Source organism: Hydractinia symbiolongicarpus, chromosome 11 (genome assembly GCF_029227915.1).
Source record: "Hydractinia symbiolongicarpus strain clone_291-10 chromosome 11, HSymV2.1, whole genome shotgun sequence".
NCBI classification, from domain to species: domain Eukaryota; kingdom Metazoa; phylum Cnidaria; class Hydrozoa; order Anthoathecata; family Hydractiniidae; genus Hydractinia; species Hydractinia symbiolongicarpus.
In genome coordinates, this window is record NC_079885.1 from 14,411,011 (window position 1) to 14,435,779 (window position 24,769).

Genomic DNA, 24,769 nt, shown 5'->3' on the forward strand with positions numbered 1-24,769 from the left:
TAGATTGCCTTCGTTGGAACTTTTTACCGGAAATCTTAAAGCGCATTATTGTCGTAAAGAATCGATAGCGCTTAAAAAGAGCTTTCAAATGCACATAAACACGACCTATTTCCGATCACCCAGTCAAGAAATATGATCTTTAAAATTGGAACCATTTTCGATGTAATGTGCTAATAAATCGTAGATATCTGCCCGTTTGTTTGTCTACGACCATACCACGATGAACACACCTGTTCTCGTCCGATCACGGAAGTTAAGCATCGTCGGGCCGGGATAGTACTTGGATGGGGAACCGCCTGGGAACTCCCGGTGTCGTAGGCTATTGACTTTTTCACGTTACATTATTTATCATTACGACTGTGACGTATCTTTTTTACGCAATAGCCGCTGAGTAAATCAAGTAAGAGACATGATTAGAAGTTTCTTTCCCTTAAAAAGGGCTACAATCTTGCTGCAATAAATTCGCCACGTCGCAAATGAATGGATTACGAGCGTCAGACAAAGTAAATGGCGATGTACTTACTTTGCTAACTAACTTTGTCATATGAAAATTAAGTCTGACAGTACCCTAAATTGCCTTCGTTGGAACTTTTTACCGGAAATCTTAAAGCGCATTATTGTCGTAAAAAACCGATAGCGCTTAAAAAGAGCTTTCAAATGCACATAAAGACGAACTATTTCCGATCACCCAGTCAAGAATTATGATCTTTAAAATTTGAACCATTTTCGATGTAATGTGCTAATAAATCGTAGATATCTGCCCGTATGTTTGTCTACGACCATACCACGATGAACACACCTGTTCTCGTCCGATCACGGAAGTTAAGCATCGTCGGGCCGGGATAGTACTTGGATGGGGGACCGCCTGGGAACTCCCGGTGTCGTAGGCTATTGACTTTTTCACGTTACATTATTAATCATTACGACTGTGACGTATCTTTTTTACGCAATAGCCGCTGAGTAAATCAAGAAAGAGACATGATTAAAAGTTGCTTTCCCAGCAAAACGGCTACAATCGTGCTGCAATAAATGCGCCACGTCGCAAATGAATGGATTACGAGCGTCAGACAAAGAAAATGGCGATGTACTTAGTTTGCTAACTAACTTTGTCATATGAAAATTAAGTCTGAAAGTACCCTAGATTGCATTCGTTGGAACTTTTTACCGGAAATCTTAAAGCGCATGGTTGTCGTAAAAAATGGATAGCGCTTAAAAAGAGCTTTCAAATGCACATAAACACGACCTATTTCGGATAAACCAGTCAAGAAATATGATCTTTAAAGCTTAAACCATTTTCGATGTAATGTGCTAATAAATCGTAGATATCTGCCCGTTTGTTTGTCTACGACCATACCACGATGAACACACCTGTTCTCGTCCGAGCACGGAAGTTAAGCATCGTCGGGCCGGGATAGTACTTGGATGGGGGACCGCCTGGAAACTCTTGGTGTCGTAGGCTATTGACTTTTTCCCGTTACATTATTTATCATTACGACTGTGACATATTTTTTTACGCAATAGCCGCTGAGTAAATCAAGTAAGAGACATGATTAGAAGTTGCTTTCCCTTAAAAAGGGCTACAATCTTGCTGCAATAAATGCGCCACGTCGCAAATGAATGGATTAAGAGCGTCAGACAAAGAAAATGGCGATGTAGTTACTTTGCTAATTAACTTTGTCATATGAAAATTAAGTCTGAAAGTACCCCAGATTGCCTTCGTTGGAACTTTTTACCGGAAATCTTAAAGCGCATAGTTGTCGTAAATAATGGATAGCGCTTGAAAAGAGCTTTCAAATGCACATAAACACGAACTATTTCCGATGACCCAGTCAAGAATTATGATCTTTAAAATTTGAACCATTTTCGATGTAATGTGCTAATAAATCGTAGATATCTACCCCTATGTTTGTCTACGACCATACCACGATGAACACACCTGTTCTCGTCCGATCACGGAAGTTAAGCATCGTCGGGCCGGGATAGTACTTGGATGGGGGACCGCCTGGGAACTCCCGGTGTCGTAGGCTATTGACAAGAAATATGATCTTTAAAGCTTAAACCATTTTCGATGTAATGTGCTAATAAATCGCAGATATCTGCCCGTTTGTTTGTCTACGACCATACCACGATGAACACACCTGTTCTCGTCCGAGCACGGAAGTTAAGCATCGTCGGGCCGGGATAGTACTTGGATGGGGGACCGCCTGGAAACTCCTGGTGTCGTAGGCTATTGACTTTTTCACGTTACATTATTTATCATTACGACTGTGACATATTTTTTTACGCAATAGCCGCTGAGTAAATCAAGTAAGAGACATGATTAGAAGTTGCTTTCCCTTAAAAAGGGCTACAATCTCGCTGCAATAAATGCACCACGTCGCAAATGAATGGATTAAGAGCGTCAGACAAAGAAAATGGCGATGTAGTTACTTTGCTAATTAACTTTGTCATATGAAAATTAAGTCTGAAAGTACCCCAGTTTGCCTTCGTTGGAACTTTTTACCGGAAATCTTAAAGCGCATGGTTGTCGTAAATAATGGATAGCACTTGAAAAGAGCTTTCAAATGCACATAAACACGAACTATTTCCGATCACCCAGTCAAGAATTATGATCTTTAAAATTTGAACCATTTTCGATGTAATGTGCTAATAAATCGTAGATATCTACCCCTATGTTTGTCTACGACCATACCACGATGAACACACCTGTTCTCGTCCGATCACGGAAGTTAAGCATCGTCGGGCCGGGATAGTACTTGGATGGGGGACCGCCTGGGAACTCCCGGTGTCGTAGGCTATTGACTTTTTCACGTTACATTATTTATCATTACGACTGTGACGTATCTTTTTTACGCAATAGCCGCTGAGTAAATCAAGTAAGAGACATGATTAGAAGTTTTTTTCCCTTAAAAAAACATACAATCTTGCTGCAATAAATTCGCCACGTCGCAAATGAATGGATTACAAGCGTCAGACAAAGTAAATGGCGATGTACTTACTTTGCTAACTAACTTTGTCATATGAAAATTAAGTCTGAAAGTACCCTAAATTGCCTTCGTTGGAACTTTTTACCGGAAATCTTAAAGCGCATTATTGTCGTAAAGAATCGATAGCGCTTAAAAAGAGCTTTCAAATGCACATAAAAACGAACTATTTCCGATCACCCAGTCAAGAATTATGATCTTTAAAATTTGAACCATTTTCGATGTAATGTGCTAATAAATCGTAGATATCTGCCCGTATGTTTGTCTACGACCATACCACGATGAACACACCTGTTCTCGTCCGATCACGGAAGTTAAGCATCGTCGGGCCGGGATAGTACTTGGATGGGGGACCGCCTGGGAACTCCCGGTGTCGTAGGCTATTGACTTTTTCACGTTACATTATTTATCATTACGACTGTGACGTATCTTTTTTACGCAATAGCCGCTGAGTAAATCAAGAAAGAGACATGATTAGAAGTTGCTTTCCCAGCAAAACGGCTACAATCGTGCTGCAATAAATGCGCCACGTCGCAAATGAATGGATTACGAGCGTCAGACAAAGAAAATGGCGATGTACTTAGTTTGCTCACTAACTTTGTCATATGAAAATTAAGTCTGAAAGTAGCGTAGATTGCATTCGTTGGAACTTTTTACCGGAAATCTTAAAGCGCATGGTTGTCGTAAATAATGGATAGCGCTTAAAATGAGCTTTCAAATGCACATAAACACGACCTATTTCGGATAAACCAGTCAAGAAATATGATCTTTAAAGCTTAAACCATTTTCGATGTAATGTGCTAATAATCGTAGATATCTGCCCGTTTGTTTGTCTACGACCATACCACGATGAACACACCTGTTCTCGTCTGATCACGGAAGTTAAGCATCGTCGGGCCGGGATAGTACTTGGATGGGGGACCGCCTGGAAACTCCTGGTGTCGTAGGCTATTGACTTTTTCACGTTACATTATTTATCATTACGACTGTGACCTATTTTTTTACGCAATAGCTGCTGAGTAAATCAAGTAAGAGACATGATTAGAAGTTGCTTTCCCTTAAAAAGGGCTACAATCTTGCTGCAATAAATGCGCCACGTCGCAAATGAATGGATTAAGAGCGTCAGACAAAGAAAATGGCGATGTAGTTACTTTCCTAATTAACTTTGTCATATGAAAATTAAGACTGAAAGTACCCTAGATTGCCTTCGTTGGAACTTTTTACCGGAAATCTTAAAGCGCATGATTGTCGTAAATAATGGATAGCGCTTAAAAAGAGCTTTCAAATGCACATAAACACGACCTATTTCGGATAATCCAGTCAAGAAATAGGACCTTTAAAGTTTAAACCATTTTCGATGTAATGTGCTAATAAATCGTAGATATCTGCCCGTTTGTTTGTCTACGACCATACCACAATGAACACACCTGTTCTCATCCGATCACGGAAGTTAAGCATCGTCGGGACGGGATAGTACTTGGATTGGGGACCGCCTGGCAACTCCCGGTGTCGTAGGCTATTGACTTTTTCACGTCACATTATTTATCATTACGACTGTGACGTATCTTTTTTACGCAATAGCCGGTGAGTAAATCAAGTAAGAGACATGATTAGAAGTTGCTTTCCCTTAAAAAGGGCTACAATATTGCTGCAATAAATGCGCCACGTCGCAAATGAATGGATTAAGAGCGTCAGACAAAGAAAATGGCGATGTAGTTACTTTGCTAATTAACTTTGTCATATGAAAATTAAGTCTGAAAGTACCCTAGATTGCCTTCGTTGGAACTTTTTACCGGAAATCTTAAAGCGCATGGTTGTCGTAAATAATGGATAGCGCTTGAAAAGAGCTTTCAAATGCACATAAACACGAACTATTTCCGATCACCCAGTCAAGAATTATGATCTTCAAAATTTGAACTATTTTCGATGTAATGTGCTAATAAATCGTAGATATCTACCCGTATGTTTGTCTACGACCATACCACGATGAACACACCTGTTCTCGTCCGATCACGGAAGTTAAGCATCGTTGGGCCGGGATAGTACTTGGATGGGGGACCGCCTGGGAACTCCCGGTGTCGTAGGCTATTGACTTTTTCACGTTACATTATTTATCATTACGATTGTGACGTATCTTTTTTACGCAATAGCCGCTGAGTAAATCATGTAAGCGACTTGATTAGAAGTTTCTTTCCCTTCAAAACGGCTACGATCTGGCTGCAATTAATGCGCCAAGTCGCAAATGAATGGATTACGAGCGTCAGACAAAGAAAATGGCGATGTAGTTAATTTGCTAATTAACTTTGTCATATGAAAATTAAGTCTGAAAGTACCCTAGATTGCCTTCGTTGGAACTTTTTACCGGAAATCTTAAAGCGCATTATTGTCGTAAAGAATCGATAGCGCTTAAAAAGAGCTTTCAAATGCACATAAACACGACCTATTTCCGATCACCCAGTCAAGAAATATGATCTTTAAAATTTGAACCATTTTCGATGTAATGTGCTAGTAAATCGTAGATATCTGCCCGTTTGTTTGTCTACGACCATACCACGATGAACACACCTGTTCTCGTCCGATCACGGAAGTTAAGCATCGTCGGGCCGGGATAGTACTTGGATGGGGGACCGCCTGGAAACTCCTGGTGTCGTAGGCTATTGACTTTTTCACGTTACATTATTTATCATTACGACTGTGACCTATTTTTTTACGCAATAGCCGCTGAGTAAATCAAGTAAGAGACATGATTAGAAGTTGCTTTCCCTTAAAAAGGGCTACAATCTTGCTGCAATAAATGCGCCACGTCGCAAATGAATGGATTAAGAGCGTCAGACAAAGAAAATGGCGATGTAGTTACTTTCCTAATTAACTTTGTCATATGAAAATTAAGACTGAAAGTACCCTAGATTGCCTTCGTTGGAACTTTTTACCGGAAATCTTAAAGCGCATGGTTGTCGTAAATAATGGATAGCGCTTAAAAAGAGCTTTCAAATGCACATAAACACGACCTATTTCGGATAATCCAGTCAAGAAATAGGACCTTTAAAGTTTAAACCATTTTCGATGTAATGTGCTAATAAATCGTAGATATCTGCCCGTTTGTTTGTCTACGACCATACCACAATGAACACACCTGTTCTCATCCGATCACGGAAGTTAAGCATCGTCGGGACGGGATAGTACTTGGATTGGGGACCGCCTGGCAACTCCCGGTGTCGTAGGCTATTGACTTTTTCACGTCACATTATTTATCATTACGACTGTGACGTATCTTTTTTACGCAATAGCCGGTGAGTAAATCAAGTAAGAGACATGATTAGAAGTTGCTTTCCCTTAAAAAGGGCTACAATATTGCTGCAATAAATGCGCCACGTCGCAAATGAATGGATTAAGAGCGTCAGACAAAGAAAATGGCGATGTAGTTACTTTGCTAATTAACTTTGTCATATGAAAATTAAGTCTGAAAGTACCCTAGATTGCCTTCGTTGGAACTTTTTACCGGAAATCTTAAAGCGCATGGTTGTCGTAAATAATGGATAGCGCTTGAAAAGAGCTTTCAAATGCACATAAACACGAACTATTTCCGATCACCCAGTCAAGAATTATGATCTTCAAAATTTGAACTATTTTCGATGTAATGTGCTAATAAATCGTAGATATCTACCCGTATGTTTGTCTACGACCATACCACGATGAACACACCTGTTCTCGTCCGATCACGGAAGTTAAGCATCGTTGGGCCGGGATAGTACTTGGATGGGGGACCGCCTGGGAACTCCCGGTGTCGTAGGCTATTGACTTTTTCACGTTACATTATTTATCATTACGATTGTGACGTATCTTTTTTACGCAATAGCCGCTGAGTAAATCATGTAAGCGACTTGATTAGAAGTTTCTTTCCCTTCAAAACGGCTACGATCTGGCTGCAATTAATGCGCCAAGTCGCAAATGAATGGATTACGAGCGTCAGACAAAGAAAATGGCGATGTAGTTAATTTGCTAATTAACTTTGTCATATGAAAATTAAGTCTGAAAGTACCCTAGATTGCCTTCGTTGGAACTTTTTACCGGAAATCTTAAAGCGCATTATTGTCGTAAAGAATCGATAGCGCTTAAAAAGAGCTTTTAAATGCACATAAACACGACCTATTTCCGATCACCCAGTCAAGAAATATGATCTTTAAAATTTGAACCATTTTCGATGTAATGTGCTAGTAAATCGTAGATATCTGCCCGTTTGTTTGTCTACGACCATACCACGATGAACACACCTGTTCTCGTCCGATCACGGAAGTTAAGCATCGTCGGGCCGGGATAGTACTTGGATGGGGGACCGCCTGGAAACTCCTGGTGTCGTAGGCTATTGACTTTTTCACGTTACATTATTTATCATTACGACTGTGACCTATTTTTTTACGCAATAGCCGCTGAGTAAATCAAGTAAGAGACATGATTAGAAGTTGCTTTCCCTTAAAAAGGGCTACAATCTTGCTGCAATAAATGCGCCACGTCGCAAATGAATGGATTAAGAGCGTCAGACAAAGAAAATGGCGATGTAGTTACTTTCCTAATTAACTTTGTCATATGAAAATTAAGACTGAAAGTACCCTAGATTGCCTTCGTTGGAACTTTTTACCGGAAATCTTAAAGCGCATGGTTGTCGTAAATAATGGATAGCGCTTAAAAAGAGCTTTCAAATGCACATAAACACGACCTATTTCGGATAATCCAGTCAAGAAATAGGACCTTTAAAGTTTAAACCATTTTCGATGTAATGTGCTAATAAATCGTAGATATCTGCCCATTTGTTTGTCTACGACCATACCACGATGAACACACCTGTTCTCATCCGATCACGGAAGTTAAGCATCGTCGGGCCGGGATAGTACTTGGATTGGGGACCGCCTGGCAACTCCCGGTGTCGTAGGCTATTGACTTTTTCACGTCACATTATTTATCATTACGACTGTGACGTATCTTTTTTACGCAATAGCCGGTGAGTAAATCAAGTAAGAGACATGATTAGAAGTTGCTTTGCCTTAAAAAGGGCTACAATATTGCTGCAATAAATGCGCCACGTCGCAAATGAATGGATTAAGAGCGTCAGACAAAGAAAATGGCGATGTAGTTACTTTGCTAATTAACTTTGTCATATGAAAATTAAGTCTGAAAGTACCCCAGATTGCCTTCGTTGGAACTTTTTACCGGAAATCTTAAAGCGCATTATTGTCGTAAAGAATCGATAGCGCTTAAAAAGAGCTTTCAAATGCACATAAACACGACCTATTTCCGATCACCCAGTCAAGAAATATGATCTTTAAAATTTGAACCATTTTCGATGTAATGTGCTAGTAAATCGTAGATATCTGCCCGTATGTTTGTCTACGACCATACCACGATGAACACACCTGTTCTCGTCCGATCACGGAAGTTAAGCATCGTCGGGCCGGGATAGTACTTGGATAGGGGAACCGCCTGAGATCTCCCGGTGTCGTAGTCTATTGACTTTTTCACGTTACATTATTTATCATTACGACTGTGACGTATCTTTTTTACGCAATAGCCGCTGATTAAATCAAGTAAGGGACATGATTAGAAGTTTCTTTCCCCTAAAAAAGGCTACAATCGTGCTGCAATAAATGCGCCACGTCGCAAATGAATGGATTAAGAGCGTCAGACAAAGAAAATGGCGATGTAGTTACTTTGCTAATTAACTTTGTCATATCAAAATTAAGTCTGAAAGTAACCTAGATTGCATTCGTTGGAACTTTTTACCGGAAATCTTAAAGCGCATGGTTGTCGTAAAGAATCGATAGCGCTTAAAAAGAGCTTTCAAATGCACATAAAAACGAACTATTTCCGATCACCCAGTCAAGAATTATGATCTTTAAAATTTGAACCATTTTCGATGTAATGTGCTAATAAATCGTAGATATCTGCCCGTATGTTTGTCTACGACCATACCACGATGAACACACCTGTTCTCGTCCGATCACGGAAGTTAAGCATCGTCGGGCCGGGATAGTACTTGGATTGGGGACCGCCTGGGAACTCCCAGTGTCGTAGGCTATTGACTTTTTCACGTTACATTATTTATCATTACGACTGTGACGTATCTTTTTTACGCAATAGCCGCTGAGTAAATCAAGAAAGAGACATGATTAGAAGTTGCTTTCCCAGCAAAACGGCTACAATCGTGCTGCAATAAATGCGCCACGTCGCAAATGAATGGATTACGAGCGTCAGACAAAGAAAATGGCGATGTACTTAGTTTGCTAACTAACTTTGTCATATGAAAATTAAGTCTGCAAGTAGCCTAGATTGCATTTGTTGGAACTTTTTACCGGAAATCTTAAAGCGCATGGTTGTCGTAAATAATGGATAGCGCTTAAAATGAGCTTTCAAATGCACATAAACACGACCTATTTCGGATAAACCAGTCAAGAAATATGATCTTTAAAGCTTAAACCATTTTCGATGTAATGTTCTAATAAATCGTAGATATCTGACCGTTTGTTTGTCTACGACCATACCACGATGAACACACCTGTTCTCGTCCGATCACGGAAGTTAAGCATCGTCGGGCCGGGATAGTACTTGGATGGGGGACCACCTGGAAACTCCTGGTGTCGTAGGCTATTGACTTTTTCACGTTACATTATTTATCATTACGACTGTGACCTATTTTTTTACGCAATAGCCGCTGAGTAAATCAAGTAAGAGACATGATTAGAAGTTGCTTTCCCTTAAAAAGGGCTACAATCTTGGTGCAATAAATGCGCTACGTCGCAAATGAATGGATTAAGAGCGTCAGACAAAGAAAATGGCGATGTAGTTACTTTCCTAATTAACTTTGTCATATGAAAATTAAGACTGAAAGTACCCTAGATTGCCTTCGTTGGAAATTTTTACCGGAAATCTTAAAGCGCATGGTTGTCGTAAATAATGGATAGCGCTTAAAAAGAGCTTTCAAATGCACATAAACACGACCTATTTCGGATAATCCAGTCAAGAAATAGGACCTTTAAAGTTTAAACCATTTTCGATGTAATGTGCTAATAAATCGTAGATATCTGCCCGTTTGTTTGTCTACGACCATACCACGATGAACACACCTGTTCTCATCCGATCACGGAAGTTAAGCATCGTCGTGCCGGGATAGTACTTGGATGGGGGACCGCCTGGCAACTCCCGGTGTCGTAGGCTATTGACTTTTTCACGTCACATTATTTATCATTACGACTGTGACGTATCTTTTTTACGCAATAGCCGCTTAGTAAATCAAGTAAGAGACATGATTAGAAGTTGCTTTCCCTTAAAAAGGGCTACAATATTGCTGCAATAAATGCGCCACGTCGCAAATGAATGGATTAAGAGCGTCAGACAAAGAAAATGGCGATGTAGTTACTTTGCTAATTAACTTTGTCATATGAAAATTAAGTCTGAAAGTACCCCAGATTGCCTTCGTTGGAACTTTTTACCGGAAATCTTAAAGCGCATGGTTGTCGTAAATAATGGATAGCGCTTGAAAAGAGCTTTCAAATGCACATAAACACGAACTATTTCCGATCACCCAGTCAAGAATTATGATCTTCAAAATTTGAACCATTTTCGATGTAATGTGCTAATAAATCGTAGATATCTACCCGTATGTTTGTCTACGACCATACCACGATGAACACACCTGTTCTCGTCCGATCACGGAAGTTAAGCATCGTTGGGCCGGGATAGTACTTGGATGGGGGACCGCCTGGGAACTCCCGGTGTCGTAGGCTATTGACTTTTTCACGTTACATTATTTATCATTACGATTGTGACGTATCTTTTTTACGCAATAGCCGCTGAGTAAATCATGTAAGCGACTTGATTAGAAGTTTCTTTCCCCTAAAAAAGGCTACAATCGTGCTGCAATAAATGCGCCACGTCGCAAATGAATGGATTAAGAGCGTCAGACAAAGAAAATGGCGATGTAGTTACTTTGCTAATTAACTTTGTCATATGAAAATTAAGTCTGAAAGTAACCTAGATTGCCTTCGTTGGAACTTTTTACCGGAAATCTTAAAGCGCATGGTTGTCGTAAAGAATCGATAGCGCTTAAAAAGAGCTTTCAAATGCACATAAAAACGAACTATTTCCGATCACCCAGTCAAGAATTATGATCTTTAAAATTTGAACCATTTTCGATGTAATGTGCTAATAAATCGTAGATATCTGCCCGTATGTTTGTCTACGACCATACCACGATGAACACACCTGTTCTCGTCCGATCACGGAAGTTAAGCATCGTCGGGCCGGGATAGTACTTGGATTGGGGACCGCCTGGGAACTCCCAGTGTCGTAGGCTATTGACTTTTTCACGTTACATTATTTATCATTACGACTGTGACGTATCTTTTTTACGCAATAGCCGCTGAGTAAATCAAGAAAGAGACATGATTAGAAGTTGCTTTCCCAGCAAAACGGCTACAATCGTGCTGCAATAAATGCGCCACGTCGCAAATGAATGGATTACGAGCGTCAGACAAAGAAAATGGCGATGTACTTAGTTTGCTAACTAACTTTGTCATATGAAAATTAAGTCTGCAAGTAGCCTAGATTGCATTCGTTGGAACTTTTTACCGGAAATCTTAAAGCGCATGGTTGTCGTAAATAATGGATAGCGCTTAAAATGAGCTTTCAAATGCACATAAACACGACCTATTTCGGATAAGCCAGTCAAGAAATATGATCTTTAAAGCTTAAACCATTTTCGATGTAATGTTCTAATAAATCGTAGATATCTGACCGTTTGTTTGTCTACAACCATACCACGATGAACACACCTGTTCTCATCCGATCACGGAAGTTAAGCATCGTCGGGCCGGGATAGTACTTGGATGGGGGACCGCCTGGCAACTCCCGGTGTCGTAGGCTATTGACTTTTTCACGTCACATTATTTATCATTACGACTGTGACGTATCTTTTTTACGCAATAGCCGCTGAGTAAATCAAGTAAGAGACATGATTAGAAGTTGCTTTCCCTTAAAAAGGGCTACAATCTTGCTGCAACAAATGCGCCACGTCGCAAATGAATGGATTAAGAGCGTCAGACAAAGAAAATGGCGATGTAGTTACTTTCCTAATTAACTTTGTCATATGAAAATTAAGACTGAAAGTACCCTAGATTGCCTTCGTTGGAACTTTTTACCGGAAATCTTAAAGCGCATGGTTGTCGTAAATAATGGATAGCGCTTAAAAAGAGCTTTCAAATGCACATAAACACGACCTATTTCGGATAATCCAGTCAAGAAATAGGACCTTTAAAGTTTAAACCATTTTCGATGTAATGTGCTAATAAATCGTAGATATCTGCCCGTTTGTTTGTCTACGACCATACCACGATGAACACACCTGTTCTCATCCGATCACGGAAGTTAAGCATCGTCGGGCCGGGATAGTACTTGGATGGGGGACCGCCTGGCAACTCCCGGTGTCGTAGGCTATTGACTTTTTCACGTCACATTATTTATCATTACGACTGTGACGTATCTTTTTTACGCAATAGCCGCTGAGTAAATCAAGTAAGAGACATGATTAGAAGTTGCTTTCCCTTAAAAAGGGCTACAATCTTGCTGCAACAAATGCGCCACGTCGCAAATGAATGGATTAAGAGCGTCAGACAAAGAAAATGGCGATGTAGTTAATTTGCTAATTAACTTTGTCATATGAAAATTAAGTCTGAAAGTACCCTAGATTGCCTTCGTTGGAACTTTTTACCGGAAATCTTAAAGCGCATTATTGTCGTAAAGAATCGATAGCGCTTAAAAAGAACTTTCAAATGCACATAAACACGACCTATTTCCGATCACCCAGTCAAGAAATATGATCTTTAAAATTTGAACCATTTTCGATGTAATGTGCTAGTAAATCGTAGATATCTGCCCGTTTGTTTGTCTACGACCATACCACGATGAACACACCTGTTCTCGTCCGATCACGGAAGTTAAGCATCGTCGGGCCGGGATAGTACTTGGATGGGGGACCGCCTGGAAACTCCTGGTGTCGTAGGCTATTGACTTTTTCACGTTACATTATTTATCATTACGACTGTGACCTATTTTTTTACGCAATAGCCGCTGAGTAAATCAAGTAAGAGACATGATTAGAAGTTGCTTTCCCTTAAAAAGGGCTACAATCTTGCTGCAATAAATGCGCCACGTCGCAAATGAATGGATTAAGAGCGTCAGACAAAGAAAATGGCGATGTAGTTACTTTCCTAATTAACTTTGTCATATGAAAATTAAGACTGAAAGTACCCTAGATTGCCTTCGTTGGAACTTTTTACCGGAAATCTTAAAGCGCATGGTTGTCGTAAATAATGGATAGCGCTTAAAAAGAGCTTTCAAATGCACATAAACACGACCTATTTCGGATAATCCAGTCAAGAAATAGGACCTTTAAAATTTAAACCATTTTCGATGTAATTTGCTAATAAATCGTAGATATCTGCCCGTTTGTTTGTCTACGACCATACCACGATGAACACACCTGTTCTCATCCGATCACGGAAGTTAAGCATCGTCGGGCCGGGATAGTACTTGGATGGGGGACCGCCTGGCAACTCCCGGTGTCGTAGGCTATTGACTTTTTCACGTCACATTATTTATCATTACGACTGTGACGTATCTTTTTTACGCAATAGCCGCTGAGTAAATCAAGTAAGAGACATGATTAGAAGTTGCTTTCCCTTAAAAAGGGCTACAATCTTGCTGCAATAAATGCGCCACGTCGCAAATGAATGGATTAAGAGCGTCAGACAAAGAAAATGGCGATGTAGTTACTTTCCTAATTAACTTTGTCATATGAAAATTAAGACTGAAAGTACCCTAGATTGCCTTCGTTGGAACTTTTTACCGGAAATCTTAAAGCGCATGGTTGTCGTAAATAATGGATAGCGCTTAAAAAGAGCTTTCAAATGCACATAAACACGACCTATTTCGGATAATCCAGTCAAGAAATAGGACCTTTAAAGTTTAAACCATTTTCGATGTAATGTGCTAATAAATCGTAGATATCTGCCCGTTTGTTTGTCTACGACCATACCACGATGAACACACCTGTTCTCATCCGATCACGGAAGTTAAGCATCGTCGGGCCGGGATAGTACTTGGATGGGGGACCGCCTGGCAACTCCCGGTGTCGTAGGCTATTGACTTTTTCACGTCACATTATTTATCATTACGACTGTGACGTATCTTTTTTACGCAATAGCCGCTGAGTAAATCAAGTAAGAGACATGATTAGAAGTTGCTTTCCCTTAAAAAGGGCTACAATCTTGCTGCAATAAATGCGCCACGTCGCAAATGAATGGATTAAGAGCGTCAGACAAAGAAAATGGCGATGTAGTTACTTTCCTAATTAACTTTGTCATATGAAAATTAAGACTGAAAGTACCCTAGATTGCCTTCGTTGGAACTTTTTACCGGAAATCTTAAAGCGCATGGTTGTCGTAAATAATGGATAGCGCTTAAAAAGAGCTTTCAAATGCACATAAACACGACCTATTTCGGATAATCCAGTCAAGAAATAGGACCTTTAAAGTTTAAACCATTTTCGATGTAATGTGCTAATAAATCGTAGATATCTGCCCGTTTGTTTGTCTACGACCATACCACGATGAACACACCTGTTCTCATCCGATCACGGAAGTTAAGCATCGTCGGGCCGGGATAGTACTTGGATTGGGGACCGCCTGGCAACTCCCGGTGTCGTAGGCTATTGACTTTTTCACGTCACATTATTTATCATTACGACTGTGACGTATCTTTTTAACGCAATAGCCGGTGAGTAAATCAAGTAAGAGACATGATTAGAAGTTGCTTTCCCTTAAAAAGGGCTACAATATTGCTGCAATAAATGCGCCACGTCGCAAATGAATGGATTAAGAGCGTCAGACAAAGAAAATGGCGATGTAGTTACTTTCCTAATTAACTTTGTCATATGAAAATTAAGACTGAAAGTACCCTAGATTGCCTTCGTTGGAACTTTTTACCGGAAATCTTAAAGCGCATGGTTGTCGTAAATAATGGATAGCGCTTAAAAAGAGCTTTCAAATGCACATAAACACGACCTATTTCGGATAATCCAGTCAAGAAATAGGACCTTTAAAGTTTAAACCATTTTCGATGTAATGTGCTAATAAATCGTAGATATCTGCCCGTTTGTTTGTCTACGACCATACCACGATGAACACACCTGTTCTCATCCGATCACGGAAGTTAAGCATCGTCGGGCCGGGATAGTACTTGGATGGGGGACCGCCTGGCAACTCCCGGTGTCGTAGGCTATTGACTTTTTCACGTCACATTATTTATCATTACGACTGTGACGTATCTTTTTTACGCAATAGCCGCTGAGTAAATCAAGTAAGAGACATGATTAGAAGTTGCTTTCCCTTAAAAAGGGCTACAATCTTGCTGCAATAAATGCGCCACGTCGCAAATGAATGGATTAAGAGCGTCAGACAAAGAAAATGGCGATGTAGTTAATTTGCTAATTAACTTTGTCATATGAAAATTAAGTCTGAAAGTACCCTAGATTGCCTTCGTTGGAACTTTTTACCGGAAATCTTAAAGCGCATTATTGTCGTAAAGAATCGATAGCGCTTAAAAAGAGCTTTCAAATGCACATAAACACGACCTATTTCCGATCACCCAGTCAAGAAATATGATCTTTAAAATTTGAACCATTTTCGATGTAATGTGCTAGTAAATCGTAGATATCTGCCCGTTTGTTTGTCTACGACCATACCACGATGAACACACCTGTTCTCGTCCGATCACGGAAGTTAAGCATCGTCGGGCCGGGATAGTACTTGGATGGGGGACCGCCTGGAAACTCCTGGTGTCGTAGGCTATTGACTTTTTCACGTTACATTATTTATCATTACGACTGTGACCTATTTTTTTACGCAATAGCCGCTGAGTAAATCAAGTAAGAGACATGATTAGAAGTTGCTTTCCCTTAAAAAGGGCTACAATCTTGCTGCAATAAATGCGCCACGTCGCAAATGAATGGATTAAGAGCGTCAGACAAAGAAAATGGCGATGTAGTTACTTTCCTAATTAACTTTGTCATATGAAAATTAAGACTGAAAGTACCCTAGATTGCCTTCGTTGGAACTTTTTACCGGAAATCTTAAAGCGCATGGTTGTCGTAAATAATGGATAGCGCTTAAAAAGAGCTTTCAAATGCACATAAACACGACCTATTTCGGATAATCCAGTCAAGAAATAGGACCTTTAAAGTTTAAACCATTTTCGATGTAATGTGCTAATAAATCGTAGATATCTGCCCGTTTGTTTGTCTACGACCATACCACGATGAACACACCTGTTCTCATCCGATCACGGAAGTTAAGCATCGTCGGGCCGGGATAGTACTTGGATTGGGGACCGCCTGGCAACTCCCGGTGTCGTAGGCTATTGACTTTTTCACGTCACATTATTTATCATTACGACTGTGACGTATCTTTTTAACGCAATAGCCGGTGAGTAAATCAAGTAAGAGACATGATTAGAAGTTGCTTTCCCTTAAAAAGGGCTACAATCTTGCTGCAATAAATGCGCCACGTCGCAAATGAATGGATTAAGAGCGTCAGACAAAGAAAATGGCGATGTAGTTAATTTGCTAATTAACTTTGTCATATGAAAATTAAGTCTGAAAGTACCCTAGATTGCCTTCGTTGGAACTTTTTACCGGAAATCTTAAAGCGCATTATTGTCGTAAAGAATCGATAGCGCTTAAAAAGAGCTTTCAAATGCACATAAACACGACCTATTTCCGATCACCCAGTCAAGAAATATGATCTTTAAAATTTGAACCATTTTCGATGTAATGTGCTAGTAAATCGTAGATATCTGCCCGTTTGTTTGTCTACGACCATACCACGATGAACACACCTGTTCTCGTCCGATCACGGAAGTTAAGCATCGTCGGGCCGGGATAGTACTTGGATGGGGGACCGCCTGGAAACTCCTGGTGTCGTAGGCTATTGACTTTTTCACGTTACATTATTTATCATTACGACTGTGACCTATTTTTTTACGCAATAGCCGCTGAGTAAATCAAGTAAGAGACATGATTAGAAGTTGCTTTCCCTTAAAAAGGGCTACAATCTTGCTGCAATAAATGCGCCACGTCGCAAATGAATGGATTAAGAGCGTCAGACAAAGAAAATGGCGATGTAGTTACTTTCCTAATTAACTTTGTCATATGAAAATTAAGACTGAAAGTACCCTAGATTGCCTTCGTTGGAACTTTTTACCGGAAATCTTAAAGCGCATGGTTGTCGTAAATAATGGATAGCGCTTAAAAAGAGCTTTCAAATGCACATAAACACGACCTATTTCGGATAATCCAGTCAAGAAATAGGACCTTTAAAGTTTAAACCATTTTCGATGTAATGTGCTAATAAATCGTAGATATCTGCCCGTTTGTTTGTCTACGACCATACCACGATGAACACACCTGTTCTCATCCGATCACGGAAGTTAAGCATCGTCGGGCCGGGATAGTACTTGGATTGGGGACCGCCTGGCAACTCCCGGTGTCGTAGGCTATTGACTTTTTCACGTCACATTATTTATCATTACGACTGTGACGTATCTTTTTAACGCAATAGCCGGTGAGTAAATCAAGTAAGAGACATGATTAGAAGTTGCTTTCCCTTAAAAAGGGCTAAAATATTGCTGCAATAAATGCGCCACGTCGCAAATGAATGGATTAAAAGCGTCAGACAAAGAAAATGGCGATGTAGTTACTTTGCTAATTAACTTTGTCATATGAAAATTAAGACTGAAAGTACCCTAGATTGCCTTCGTTGGAACTTTTTACCGGAAATCTTAAAGCGCATGGTTGTCGTAAATAATGGATAGCGCTTAAAAAGAGCTTTCAAATGCACATAAACACGACCTATTTCGGATAATCCAGTCAAGAAATAGGACCTTTAAAGTTTAAACCATTTTCGATGTAATGTGCTAATAAATCGTAGATATCTGCCCGTTTGTTTGTCTACGACCATACCACGATGAACACACCTGTTCTCATCCGATCACGGAAGTTAAGCATCGTCGGGCCGGGATAGTACTTGGATGGGGGACCGCCTGGCAACTCCCGGTGTCGTAGGCTATTGACTTTTTCACGTCACATTATTTATCATTACGACTGTGACGTATCTTTTTTACGCAATAGCCGCTGAGTAAATCAAGTAAGAGACATGATTAGAAGTTGCTTTCCCTTAAAAAGGGCTACAATCTTGCTGCAATAAATGCACCACGTCGCAAATGAATGGATTAAGAGCGTCAGACAAAGAAAATGGCGATGTAGTTACTTTGCTAATTAACTTTGTCATATGAAAATTAAGTCTGAAAGTACCCCAGATTGCCTTCGTTGGAACTTTTTACCGGAAATCTTAAAGCGCATGGTTGTCGTAAATAATGGATAGCGCTTGAAAAGAGCTTTCAAATGCACATAAACACGAACTATTTCCGATCACCCAGTCAAGAAATATGATCTTTAAAATTTGAACCATTTTTGATGTAATGTGCTAGTAAATCGTAGACATCTGCCCGTATGTTTGTCTACGACCATACCACGATGAACACACCTGTTCTTGTCCGATCACGGAAGTTAAGCATCGTCGGGCCGGGATAGTACTTGGATAGGGGAACCGCCTGGGATCTCCCGGTGTCGTAGGCTATTGACTTTTTCACGTTACATTATTTATCATTACGACTGTGACGTATCTTTTTTACGCAATAGCCGCTGAGTAAATCAAGTAAGGGACATGATTAGAAGTTTCTTTCCCCTAAAAAGGGCTACAATCGTGCTGCAATAAATGCGCCACGTCGCAAATGAATTGATTAAGAGCGTCAGACAAAGAAAATGGCGATGTAATTACTTTGCTAATTAACTTTGTCATATGAAAATTAAGTCTGAAAGTAACCTAGATTGCCTTCGTTGGAACTTTTTACCGGAAATCTTAAAGCGCATGGTTGTCGTAAATAATGGATAGCGCTTAAAAATAGCTTTCAAATGCACATAAACACGACCTATTTCGGATAATCCAGTCAAGAAATATGATCTTTAAAGTTAAAACCATTTTCGATGTAATGTGCTAATAAATCGTAGATATCTCCCCGTTTGTTTGTCTACGACCATACCACGATGAACACACCTGTTCTCATCCGATCACGGAAGTTAAGCATCGTCGGGCCGGGATAGTACTTGGATGGGGGACCGCCTGGGAACTCCCGGTGTCGTAGGCTATTGACTTTTTCACGTTACATTATTTATCATTACGACTGTGACGTATCTTTTTTACGCAATAGCCGCTGAGTAAATCAAGAAAGAGACATGATTAGAAGTTGCTTTCCCAGCAAAACGGCTACAATCGTGCTGCAATAAATGCGCCACGTCGCAAATGAATGGATTACGAGCGTCAGACAAAGAAAGTGGCGATGTACTTACTTTGGTAACTAACTTTGTCATATGAAAATTAAGTCTGAAAGTAGCCTAGATTGCATTCGTTGGAACTTTTTACCGGAAATCTTAAAGCGCATGGTTGTCGTAAATAATGGATAGCGCTTAAAAAGAGCTTTCAAAGGCACATAAACACGACCTATTTCGGATAAACCAGTCAAGAAATATGATCTTTAAATCTTAAACCATTTTCGATGTAATGTGCTAATAAATCGTAGATATCTGCCCGTTTGTTTGTCTACGACCATACCACAATGAACACACCTGTTCTCGTCCGATCACGGAAGTTAAGCATCGTCGGGCCGGGATAGTACTTGGACGGGGGACCGCCTGGAAACTCCCGGTGTCGTAGGCTATTGACTTTTTCACGTTACATTATTTATCATTACGACTGTGACGTATCTTTTTTACGCAATAGCCGCTGAGTAAATCAAGAAAGAGACATGATTAGAAGTTGCTTTCCCAGCAAAACGGCTACAATCGTGCTGCAATAAATGCGCCACGTCGCAAATGAATGGATTACGAGCGTCAGACAAAGAAAGTGGCGATGTACTTACCACGGGGATGGGGGACCGCCTGGGAACTCCCGGTGTCGTAGGCTATTGACTTTTTCACGTTACATTATTTATCATTACGATTGTGACGTATCTTTTTTACGCAATAGCCGCTGAGTAAATCATGTAAGCGACTTGATTAGAAGTTTCTTTCCCTTCAAAACGGCTACGATCTGGCTGCAATCAATGCACCACGTCGCAAATGAATGGATTACGAGCGTCAGACAAAGAAAATGGCGATGTAGTTAATTTGCTAATTAACTTTGTCATATGAAAATTAAGTCTGAAAGTAGCGTAGATTGCATTTGTTGGAACTTTTTACCGGAAATCTTAAAGCGCATTATTGTCGTAAAGAATCGATGGCGCTTAAAAAGAACTTTCAAATGCACATAAACACGACCTATTTCCGATCACCCAGTCAAGAAATATGATCTTTAAAATTTGAACCATTTTCGATGTAATGTGCTAGTAAATCGTAGATATCTGCCCGTATGTTTGTCTACGACCATACCACGATGAACACACCTGTTCTCGTCCGATCACGGAAGTTAAGCATCGTCGGGCCGGGATAGTACTTGGATAGGGGAACCGCCTGGGATCTCCCGGTGTCGTAGGCTATTGACTTTTTCACGTTACATTATTTATCATTACGACTGTGACGTATCTTTTTTACGCAATAGCCGCTGAGTAAATCAAGTAAGGGACATGATTAGAAGTTTCTTTCCCCAAAAAAGGGCTACAATCGTGCTGCAATAAATGCGCCACGTCGCAAATGAATGGATTAAGAGCGTCAGACAAAGAAAATGGCGATGTAGTTACTTTGCTAATTAACTTTGTCATATGAAAATTAAGTCTGAAAGTAACCTAGATTGCCTTCGTTGGAACTTTTTACCGGAAATCTTAAAGCGCATGGTTGTCGTAAAGAATCGATAGCGCTTAAAAAGAGCTTTCAAATGCACATAAAAACGAACAATTTCCGATCACCCACTCAAGAATTATGATCTTTAAAATTTGAACCATTTTCGATGTAATGTGCTAATAAATCGTAGATATCTGCCCGTATGTTTGTCTACGACCATACCACGATGAACACACCTGTTCTCGTCCGATCACGGAAGTTAAGCATCGTCGGGCCGGGATAGTACTTGGATGGGGGACCGCCTGGGAACTCCCGGTGTCGTAGGCTATTGACTTTTTAACGTTACATTATTTATCATTACGACTGTGACGTATCTTTTTTACGCAATAGCCGCTGAGTAAATCAAGAAAGAGACATGATTAGAAGTTGCTTTCCCAGCAAAACGGCTACAATCGTGCTGCAATAAATGCGCCACGTCGCAAATGAATGGATTACGAGCGTCAGACAAAGAAAATGGCGATGTACTTAGTTTGCTAACTAACTTTGTCATATGAAAATTAAGTCTGAAAGTAGCCTAGATTGCATTCGTTGGAACTTTTTACCGGAAATCTTAAAGCGCATGGTTGTCGTAAATAATGGATAGCGCTTAAAAAGAGCTTTCAAATGCACATAAACACGACCTATTTCGGATAAACCAGTCAAGAAATATGATCTTGAAAGCTTAAACCATTTTCGATGTAATGTGCTAATAAATCGAAGATATCTGCCCGTTTGTTTGTCTACGACCATACCACGATGAACACACCTGTTCTCGTCCGATCACGGAAGTTAAGCATCGTCGGGCCGGGATAGTACTTGGATGGGGGACCGCCTGGAAACTCCTGGTGTCGTAGGCTATTGACTTTTTCACGTTACATTATTTATCATTACGACTGTGACGTATTTTTTTACGCAATAGCCGCTGAGTAAATCAAGTAAGAGACATGATTAGAAGTTGCTTTCCCTTAAAAAGTGGTACAATCTTGCTGCAATAAATGCGCCACGTCGCAAATGAATGGATTAAGAGCGTCAGACAAAGAAAATGGCGATGTAGTTACTTTGCTAATTAACTTTGTCATATGAAAATTAAGTGTGAAAGTAGCCTAGATTGCATTCGTTGGAATTTTTTACCGGAAATCTTAAAGCGCATGGTTGTCGTAAATAATGGATAGCGCTTAAAAAGAGCTTTCAAATGCACATAAACACGACCTATTTCGGATAAACCAGTCAAGAAATATGATCTTTAAAGCTTAAACCATTTTCGATGTAATGTGCTAATAAATCGTAGATATCTGCCTGTTTGTTTGTCTACGACCATACCACGATGAACACACCTGTTCTCGTCCGATCACGGAAGTTAAGCATCGTCGGGCCGGGATAGTACTTGGATGGGGGACCGCCTGGAAACTCCTGGTGTCGTAGGCTATTGACTTTTTCACGTTACATTATTTATCATTACGACTGTGACGTATTTTTTTACGCAATAGCCGCTGAGTAAATCAAGTAAGAGACATGATTAGAAGTTGCTTTCCCTTAAAAAGGGCTACAATCTTGCTGCAATAAATGCGCCACGTCGCAAATGAATGGATTAAGAGCGTCAGACAAAGAAAATGGCGATGTAGTTACTTTGCTAATTAACTTTGTCATATGAAAATTAAGTCTGAAAGTACCCCAGATTGCCTTCGTTGGAACTTTTTACCGGAAATCTTAAAGCGCATGGTTGTCGTAAATAATGGATAGCACTTGAAAAGAGCTTTCAAATGTACATAAACACGAACTATTTCCGATCACCCAGTCAAGAATTATGATCTTTTAAATTTGAACCATTTTCGATGTAATGTGCTAATAAATCGTAGATATCTACCCATATGTTTGTCTACGACCATACCACGATGAACACACCTGTTCTCGTCCGATCACGGAAGTTAAGCATCGTCGGGCCGGGATAGTGCTTGGATGGGGGACCGCCTGGAAACTCCTGGTGTCGTAGGCTATTGACTTTTTCACGTTACATTATTTATCACTACGACTGTGACGTATCTTTTTTACGCAATAGCCGCTGAGTAAATCATGTAAGCGACTTGATTAGAAGTTTCTTTCCCTTCAAAACGGCTACGATCTGGCTGCAATTAATGCGCCACGTCGCAAATGAATGGATTACGAGCGTCAGACAAAGAAAATGGCGATGTAGTTAATTTGCTAATTAACTTTGTCATATGAAAATTAAGTCTGAAAGTACCCTAGATTGCCGTCGTTGGAACTTTTTACCGGAAATCTTAAAGTGCATTATTGTCGTAAAGAATCGATAGCGCTTAAAAAGAGCCTTCAAATGCACATAAACACGACCTATTTCCGATCACCCAGTCAAGAAATATGATCTTTAAAATTTGAACCATTTTTGATGTAATGTGCTAGTAAATCGTAGATATCTGCCCGTATGTTTGTCTACGACCATACCACGATGAACACACCTGTTCTTGTCCGATCACAGAAGTTAAGCATCGTCGGGCCGGGATAGTACTTGGATAGGGGAACCGCCTGGGATCTCCTGGTGTCGTAGGCTATTGACTTTTTCACGTTACATTATTTATCATTACGACTGTGACGTATCTTTTTTACGCAATAGCCGCTGAGTAAATCAAGTAAGGGACATGATTAGAAGTTTCTTTCCCTTCAAAAGGGCTACAATCGTGCTGCAATAAATGCGCCACGTCGCAAATGAATGGATTAAGAGCGTCAGACAAAGAAAATGGCGATGTAGTTACTTTGCTAATTAACTTTGTCATATGAAAATTAAGTCTGAAAGTAACCTAGATTGCCTTCGTTGGAACTTTTTACCGGAAATCTTAAAGCGCATGGTTGTCGTAAATAATGGATAGCGCTTAAAAAGAGCTTTCAAATGCACATAAACACGAACTATTTCCGATCACCCAGTCAAGAATTATGATCTTTAAAATTTGAACCATTTTCGATGTAATGTGCTAATAAATCGTAGATATCTACCCGTATGTTTGTCTACGACCATACCACGATGAACACACCTGTTCTCGTCCGATCACGGAAGTTAAGCATCGTCGGGCCGGGATAGTACTTGGATAGGGGACCGCCTGGGAACTCCCGGTGTCGTAGGCTATTGACTTTTTCACGTTACATTATTTATCACTACGATTGTGACGTATCTTTTTTACGCAATAGCCGCTGAGTAAATCATGTAAGCGACTTGATTAGAAGTTTCTTTCCCTTCAAAACGGCTACGATCTGTCTGCAATTAATGCGCCACGTCGCAAATGAATGGATTACGAGCGTCAGACAAAGAAAATGGCGATGTAGTTAATTTGCTAATTAACTTTGTCATATGAAAATTAAGTCTGAAAGTACCCTAGATTGCCTTCGTTGGAACTTTTTACCGGAAATCTTAAAGCGCATTATTGTCGTAAAGAATCAATAGCGCTTAAAAAGAGCTTTCAAATGCACATAAACACGACTTATTTCGGATAATCCAGTCAAGAAATATGATCTTTAAAGTTAAAACCATTTTCGATGTAATGTGCTAATAAATCGTAGATATCTCCCCGTTTGTTTGTCTACGACCATACCACGATGAACACACCTGTTCTCATCCGATCACGGAAGTTAAGCATCGTCGGGCCGGGATAGTACTTGGATGGGGGACCGCCTGGGAACTCCCGGTGTCGTAGGCTATTGACTTTTTCACGTTACATTATTTATCATTACGACTGTGACGTATCTTTCTTACGCAATAGCCGCTGAGTAAATCAAGAAAGAGACATGATTAGAAGTTGCTTTCCCA

General features: G+C 40.2%; 39 non-coding genes and 5 pseudogenes across 39 annotated transcripts; all 44 read left to right on the top strand.

The window, feature by feature from the left end:
- The first annotated feature begins 202 nt into the window (after nucleotides 1-202).
- On the top strand, nucleotides 203-321 carry LOC130615781 (5S ribosomal RNA). Its single transcript, XR_008976867.1, has one exon. It is a non-coding gene; the product is annotated as a 5S ribosomal RNA (ribosomal RNA).
- A 450-nt stretch (nucleotides 322-771) lies between these two features.
- LOC130614936 (5S ribosomal RNA) lies at nucleotides 772-890 on the top strand. Its single transcript, XR_008976027.1, has one exon. It is a non-coding gene; the product is annotated as a 5S ribosomal RNA (ribosomal RNA).
- Nucleotides 891-1,340: 450 nt separating this feature from the next.
- LOC130617248 (5S ribosomal RNA) lies at nucleotides 1,341-1,459 on the top strand. Its single transcript, XR_008978326.1, has one exon. It is a non-coding gene; the product is annotated as a 5S ribosomal RNA (ribosomal RNA).
- Nucleotides 1,460-1,908: 449 nt separating this feature from the next.
- LOC130614937 (5S ribosomal RNA) lies at nucleotides 1,909-2,027 on the top strand. Its single transcript, XR_008976028.1, has one exon. It is a non-coding gene; the product is annotated as a 5S ribosomal RNA (ribosomal RNA).
- An 83-nt stretch (nucleotides 2,028-2,110) lies between these two features.
- On the top strand, nucleotides 2,111-2,229 carry LOC130616500 (5S ribosomal RNA). The gene has a single exon (XR_008977581.1). It is a non-coding gene; the product is annotated as a 5S ribosomal RNA (ribosomal RNA).
- Nucleotides 2,230-2,678: 449 nt separating this feature from the next.
- Nucleotides 2,679-2,797, top strand: LOC130614939 (5S ribosomal RNA). The gene has a single exon (XR_008976029.1). It is a non-coding gene; the product is annotated as a 5S ribosomal RNA (ribosomal RNA).
- Nucleotides 2,798-3,247: 450 nt separating this feature from the next.
- On the top strand, nucleotides 3,248-3,366 carry LOC130614940 (5S ribosomal RNA). The gene has a single exon (XR_008976030.1). It is a non-coding gene; the product is annotated as a 5S ribosomal RNA (ribosomal RNA).
- A 449-nt stretch (nucleotides 3,367-3,815) lies between these two features.
- LOC130616209 (5S ribosomal RNA) lies at nucleotides 3,816-3,934 on the top strand. Its single transcript, XR_008977293.1, has one exon. It is a non-coding gene; the product is annotated as a 5S ribosomal RNA (ribosomal RNA).
- A 449-nt stretch (nucleotides 3,935-4,383) lies between these two features.
- Nucleotides 4,384-4,502, top strand: LOC130618639 (5S ribosomal RNA; annotated as a pseudogene).
- Nucleotides 4,503-4,952: 450 nt separating this feature from the next.
- Nucleotides 4,953-5,071, top strand: LOC130615787 (5S ribosomal RNA). Its single transcript, XR_008976874.1, has one exon. It is a non-coding gene; the product is annotated as a 5S ribosomal RNA (ribosomal RNA).
- Nucleotides 5,072-5,521: 450 nt separating this feature from the next.
- On the top strand, nucleotides 5,522-5,640 carry LOC130616031 (5S ribosomal RNA). The gene has a single exon (XR_008977116.1). It is a non-coding gene; the product is annotated as a 5S ribosomal RNA (ribosomal RNA).
- Nucleotides 5,641-6,089: 449 nt separating this feature from the next.
- Nucleotides 6,090-6,208, top strand: LOC130618640 (5S ribosomal RNA; annotated as a pseudogene).
- Nucleotides 6,209-6,658: 450 nt separating this feature from the next.
- LOC130615799 (5S ribosomal RNA) lies at nucleotides 6,659-6,777 on the top strand. The gene has a single exon (XR_008976886.1). It is a non-coding gene; the product is annotated as a 5S ribosomal RNA (ribosomal RNA).
- Nucleotides 6,778-7,227: 450 nt separating this feature from the next.
- LOC130616032 (5S ribosomal RNA) lies at nucleotides 7,228-7,346 on the top strand. The gene has a single exon (XR_008977117.1). It is a non-coding gene; the product is annotated as a 5S ribosomal RNA (ribosomal RNA).
- A 449-nt stretch (nucleotides 7,347-7,795) lies between these two features.
- LOC130617903 (5S ribosomal RNA) lies at nucleotides 7,796-7,914 on the top strand. Its single transcript, XR_008978979.1, has one exon. It is a non-coding gene; the product is annotated as a 5S ribosomal RNA (ribosomal RNA).
- A 450-nt stretch (nucleotides 7,915-8,364) lies between these two features.
- On the top strand, nucleotides 8,365-8,484 carry LOC130618482 (5S ribosomal RNA; annotated as a pseudogene).
- Nucleotides 8,485-8,934: 450 nt separating this feature from the next.
- Nucleotides 8,935-9,053, top strand: LOC130617838 (5S ribosomal RNA). The gene has a single exon (XR_008978914.1). It is a non-coding gene; the product is annotated as a 5S ribosomal RNA (ribosomal RNA).
- Nucleotides 9,054-9,503: 450 nt separating this feature from the next.
- LOC130615970 (5S ribosomal RNA) lies at nucleotides 9,504-9,622 on the top strand. Its single transcript, XR_008977055.1, has one exon. It is a non-coding gene; the product is annotated as a 5S ribosomal RNA (ribosomal RNA).
- Nucleotides 9,623-10,071: 449 nt separating this feature from the next.
- On the top strand, nucleotides 10,072-10,190 carry LOC130617847 (5S ribosomal RNA). The gene has a single exon (XR_008978923.1). It is a non-coding gene; the product is annotated as a 5S ribosomal RNA (ribosomal RNA).
- A 450-nt stretch (nucleotides 10,191-10,640) lies between these two features.
- LOC130615812 (5S ribosomal RNA) lies at nucleotides 10,641-10,759 on the top strand. Its single transcript, XR_008976898.1, has one exon. It is a non-coding gene; the product is annotated as a 5S ribosomal RNA (ribosomal RNA).
- Nucleotides 10,760-11,209: 450 nt separating this feature from the next.
- On the top strand, nucleotides 11,210-11,328 carry LOC130617840 (5S ribosomal RNA). Its single transcript, XR_008978917.1, has one exon. It is a non-coding gene; the product is annotated as a 5S ribosomal RNA (ribosomal RNA).
- Nucleotides 11,329-11,778: 450 nt separating this feature from the next.
- Nucleotides 11,779-11,897, top strand: LOC130617718 (5S ribosomal RNA). Its single transcript, XR_008978795.1, has one exon. It is a non-coding gene; the product is annotated as a 5S ribosomal RNA (ribosomal RNA).
- Nucleotides 11,898-12,347: 450 nt separating this feature from the next.
- Nucleotides 12,348-12,466, top strand: LOC130616597 (5S ribosomal RNA). The gene has a single exon (XR_008977678.1). It is a non-coding gene; the product is annotated as a 5S ribosomal RNA (ribosomal RNA).
- Nucleotides 12,467-12,916: 450 nt separating this feature from the next.
- Nucleotides 12,917-13,035, top strand: LOC130616035 (5S ribosomal RNA). Its single transcript, XR_008977119.1, has one exon. It is a non-coding gene; the product is annotated as a 5S ribosomal RNA (ribosomal RNA).
- Nucleotides 13,036-13,484: 449 nt separating this feature from the next.
- LOC130616599 (5S ribosomal RNA) lies at nucleotides 13,485-13,603 on the top strand. The gene has a single exon (XR_008977679.1). It is a non-coding gene; the product is annotated as a 5S ribosomal RNA (ribosomal RNA).
- A 450-nt stretch (nucleotides 13,604-14,053) lies between these two features.
- LOC130616600 (5S ribosomal RNA) lies at nucleotides 14,054-14,172 on the top strand. The gene has a single exon (XR_008977680.1). It is a non-coding gene; the product is annotated as a 5S ribosomal RNA (ribosomal RNA).
- A 450-nt stretch (nucleotides 14,173-14,622) lies between these two features.
- On the top strand, nucleotides 14,623-14,741 carry LOC130617904 (5S ribosomal RNA). Its single transcript, XR_008978980.1, has one exon. It is a non-coding gene; the product is annotated as a 5S ribosomal RNA (ribosomal RNA).
- A 450-nt stretch (nucleotides 14,742-15,191) lies between these two features.
- LOC130616602 (5S ribosomal RNA) lies at nucleotides 15,192-15,310 on the top strand. The gene has a single exon (XR_008977682.1). It is a non-coding gene; the product is annotated as a 5S ribosomal RNA (ribosomal RNA).
- A 450-nt stretch (nucleotides 15,311-15,760) lies between these two features.
- LOC130616036 (5S ribosomal RNA) lies at nucleotides 15,761-15,879 on the top strand. The gene has a single exon (XR_008977120.1). It is a non-coding gene; the product is annotated as a 5S ribosomal RNA (ribosomal RNA).
- Nucleotides 15,880-16,328: 449 nt separating this feature from the next.
- On the top strand, nucleotides 16,329-16,447 carry LOC130617905 (5S ribosomal RNA). Its single transcript, XR_008978982.1, has one exon. It is a non-coding gene; the product is annotated as a 5S ribosomal RNA (ribosomal RNA).
- A 450-nt stretch (nucleotides 16,448-16,897) lies between these two features.
- LOC130616037 (5S ribosomal RNA) lies at nucleotides 16,898-17,016 on the top strand. The gene has a single exon (XR_008977121.1). It is a non-coding gene; the product is annotated as a 5S ribosomal RNA (ribosomal RNA).
- A 449-nt stretch (nucleotides 17,017-17,465) lies between these two features.
- LOC130617908 (5S ribosomal RNA) lies at nucleotides 17,466-17,584 on the top strand. Its single transcript, XR_008978984.1, has one exon. It is a non-coding gene; the product is annotated as a 5S ribosomal RNA (ribosomal RNA).
- A 450-nt stretch (nucleotides 17,585-18,034) lies between these two features.
- LOC130616603 (5S ribosomal RNA) lies at nucleotides 18,035-18,153 on the top strand. The gene has a single exon (XR_008977684.1). It is a non-coding gene; the product is annotated as a 5S ribosomal RNA (ribosomal RNA).
- A 450-nt stretch (nucleotides 18,154-18,603) lies between these two features.
- Nucleotides 18,604-18,723, top strand: LOC130618615 (5S ribosomal RNA; annotated as a pseudogene).
- Nucleotides 18,724-19,173: 450 nt separating this feature from the next.
- LOC130615676 (5S ribosomal RNA) lies at nucleotides 19,174-19,292 on the top strand. The gene has a single exon (XR_008976764.1). It is a non-coding gene; the product is annotated as a 5S ribosomal RNA (ribosomal RNA).
- Nucleotides 19,293-19,742: 450 nt separating this feature from the next.
- On the top strand, nucleotides 19,743-19,861 carry LOC130617818 (5S ribosomal RNA). Its single transcript, XR_008978895.1, has one exon. It is a non-coding gene; the product is annotated as a 5S ribosomal RNA (ribosomal RNA).
- Nucleotides 19,862-20,557: 696 nt separating this feature from the next.
- On the top strand, nucleotides 20,558-20,677 carry LOC130618362 (5S ribosomal RNA). Its single transcript, XR_008979436.1, has one exon. It is a non-coding gene; the product is annotated as a 5S ribosomal RNA (ribosomal RNA).
- Nucleotides 20,678-21,127: 450 nt separating this feature from the next.
- LOC130614942 (5S ribosomal RNA) lies at nucleotides 21,128-21,246 on the top strand. Its single transcript, XR_008976032.1, has one exon. It is a non-coding gene; the product is annotated as a 5S ribosomal RNA (ribosomal RNA).
- Nucleotides 21,247-21,696: 450 nt separating this feature from the next.
- Nucleotides 21,697-21,815, top strand: LOC130616038 (5S ribosomal RNA). Its single transcript, XR_008977123.1, has one exon. It is a non-coding gene; the product is annotated as a 5S ribosomal RNA (ribosomal RNA).
- Nucleotides 21,816-22,264: 449 nt separating this feature from the next.
- Nucleotides 22,265-22,383, top strand: LOC130616039 (5S ribosomal RNA). The gene has a single exon (XR_008977124.1). It is a non-coding gene; the product is annotated as a 5S ribosomal RNA (ribosomal RNA).
- A 449-nt stretch (nucleotides 22,384-22,832) lies between these two features.
- Nucleotides 22,833-22,951, top strand: LOC130617235 (5S ribosomal RNA). Its single transcript, XR_008978313.1, has one exon. It is a non-coding gene; the product is annotated as a 5S ribosomal RNA (ribosomal RNA).
- Nucleotides 22,952-23,401: 450 nt separating this feature from the next.
- Nucleotides 23,402-23,521, top strand: LOC130618442 (5S ribosomal RNA; annotated as a pseudogene).
- Nucleotides 23,522-23,971: 450 nt separating this feature from the next.
- LOC130616314 (5S ribosomal RNA) lies at nucleotides 23,972-24,090 on the top strand. The gene has a single exon (XR_008977396.1). It is a non-coding gene; the product is annotated as a 5S ribosomal RNA (ribosomal RNA).
- A 450-nt stretch (nucleotides 24,091-24,540) lies between these two features.
- LOC130615688 (5S ribosomal RNA) lies at nucleotides 24,541-24,659 on the top strand. The gene has a single exon (XR_008976776.1). It is a non-coding gene; the product is annotated as a 5S ribosomal RNA (ribosomal RNA).
- Nucleotides 24,660-24,769: the final 110 nt, after the last annotated feature.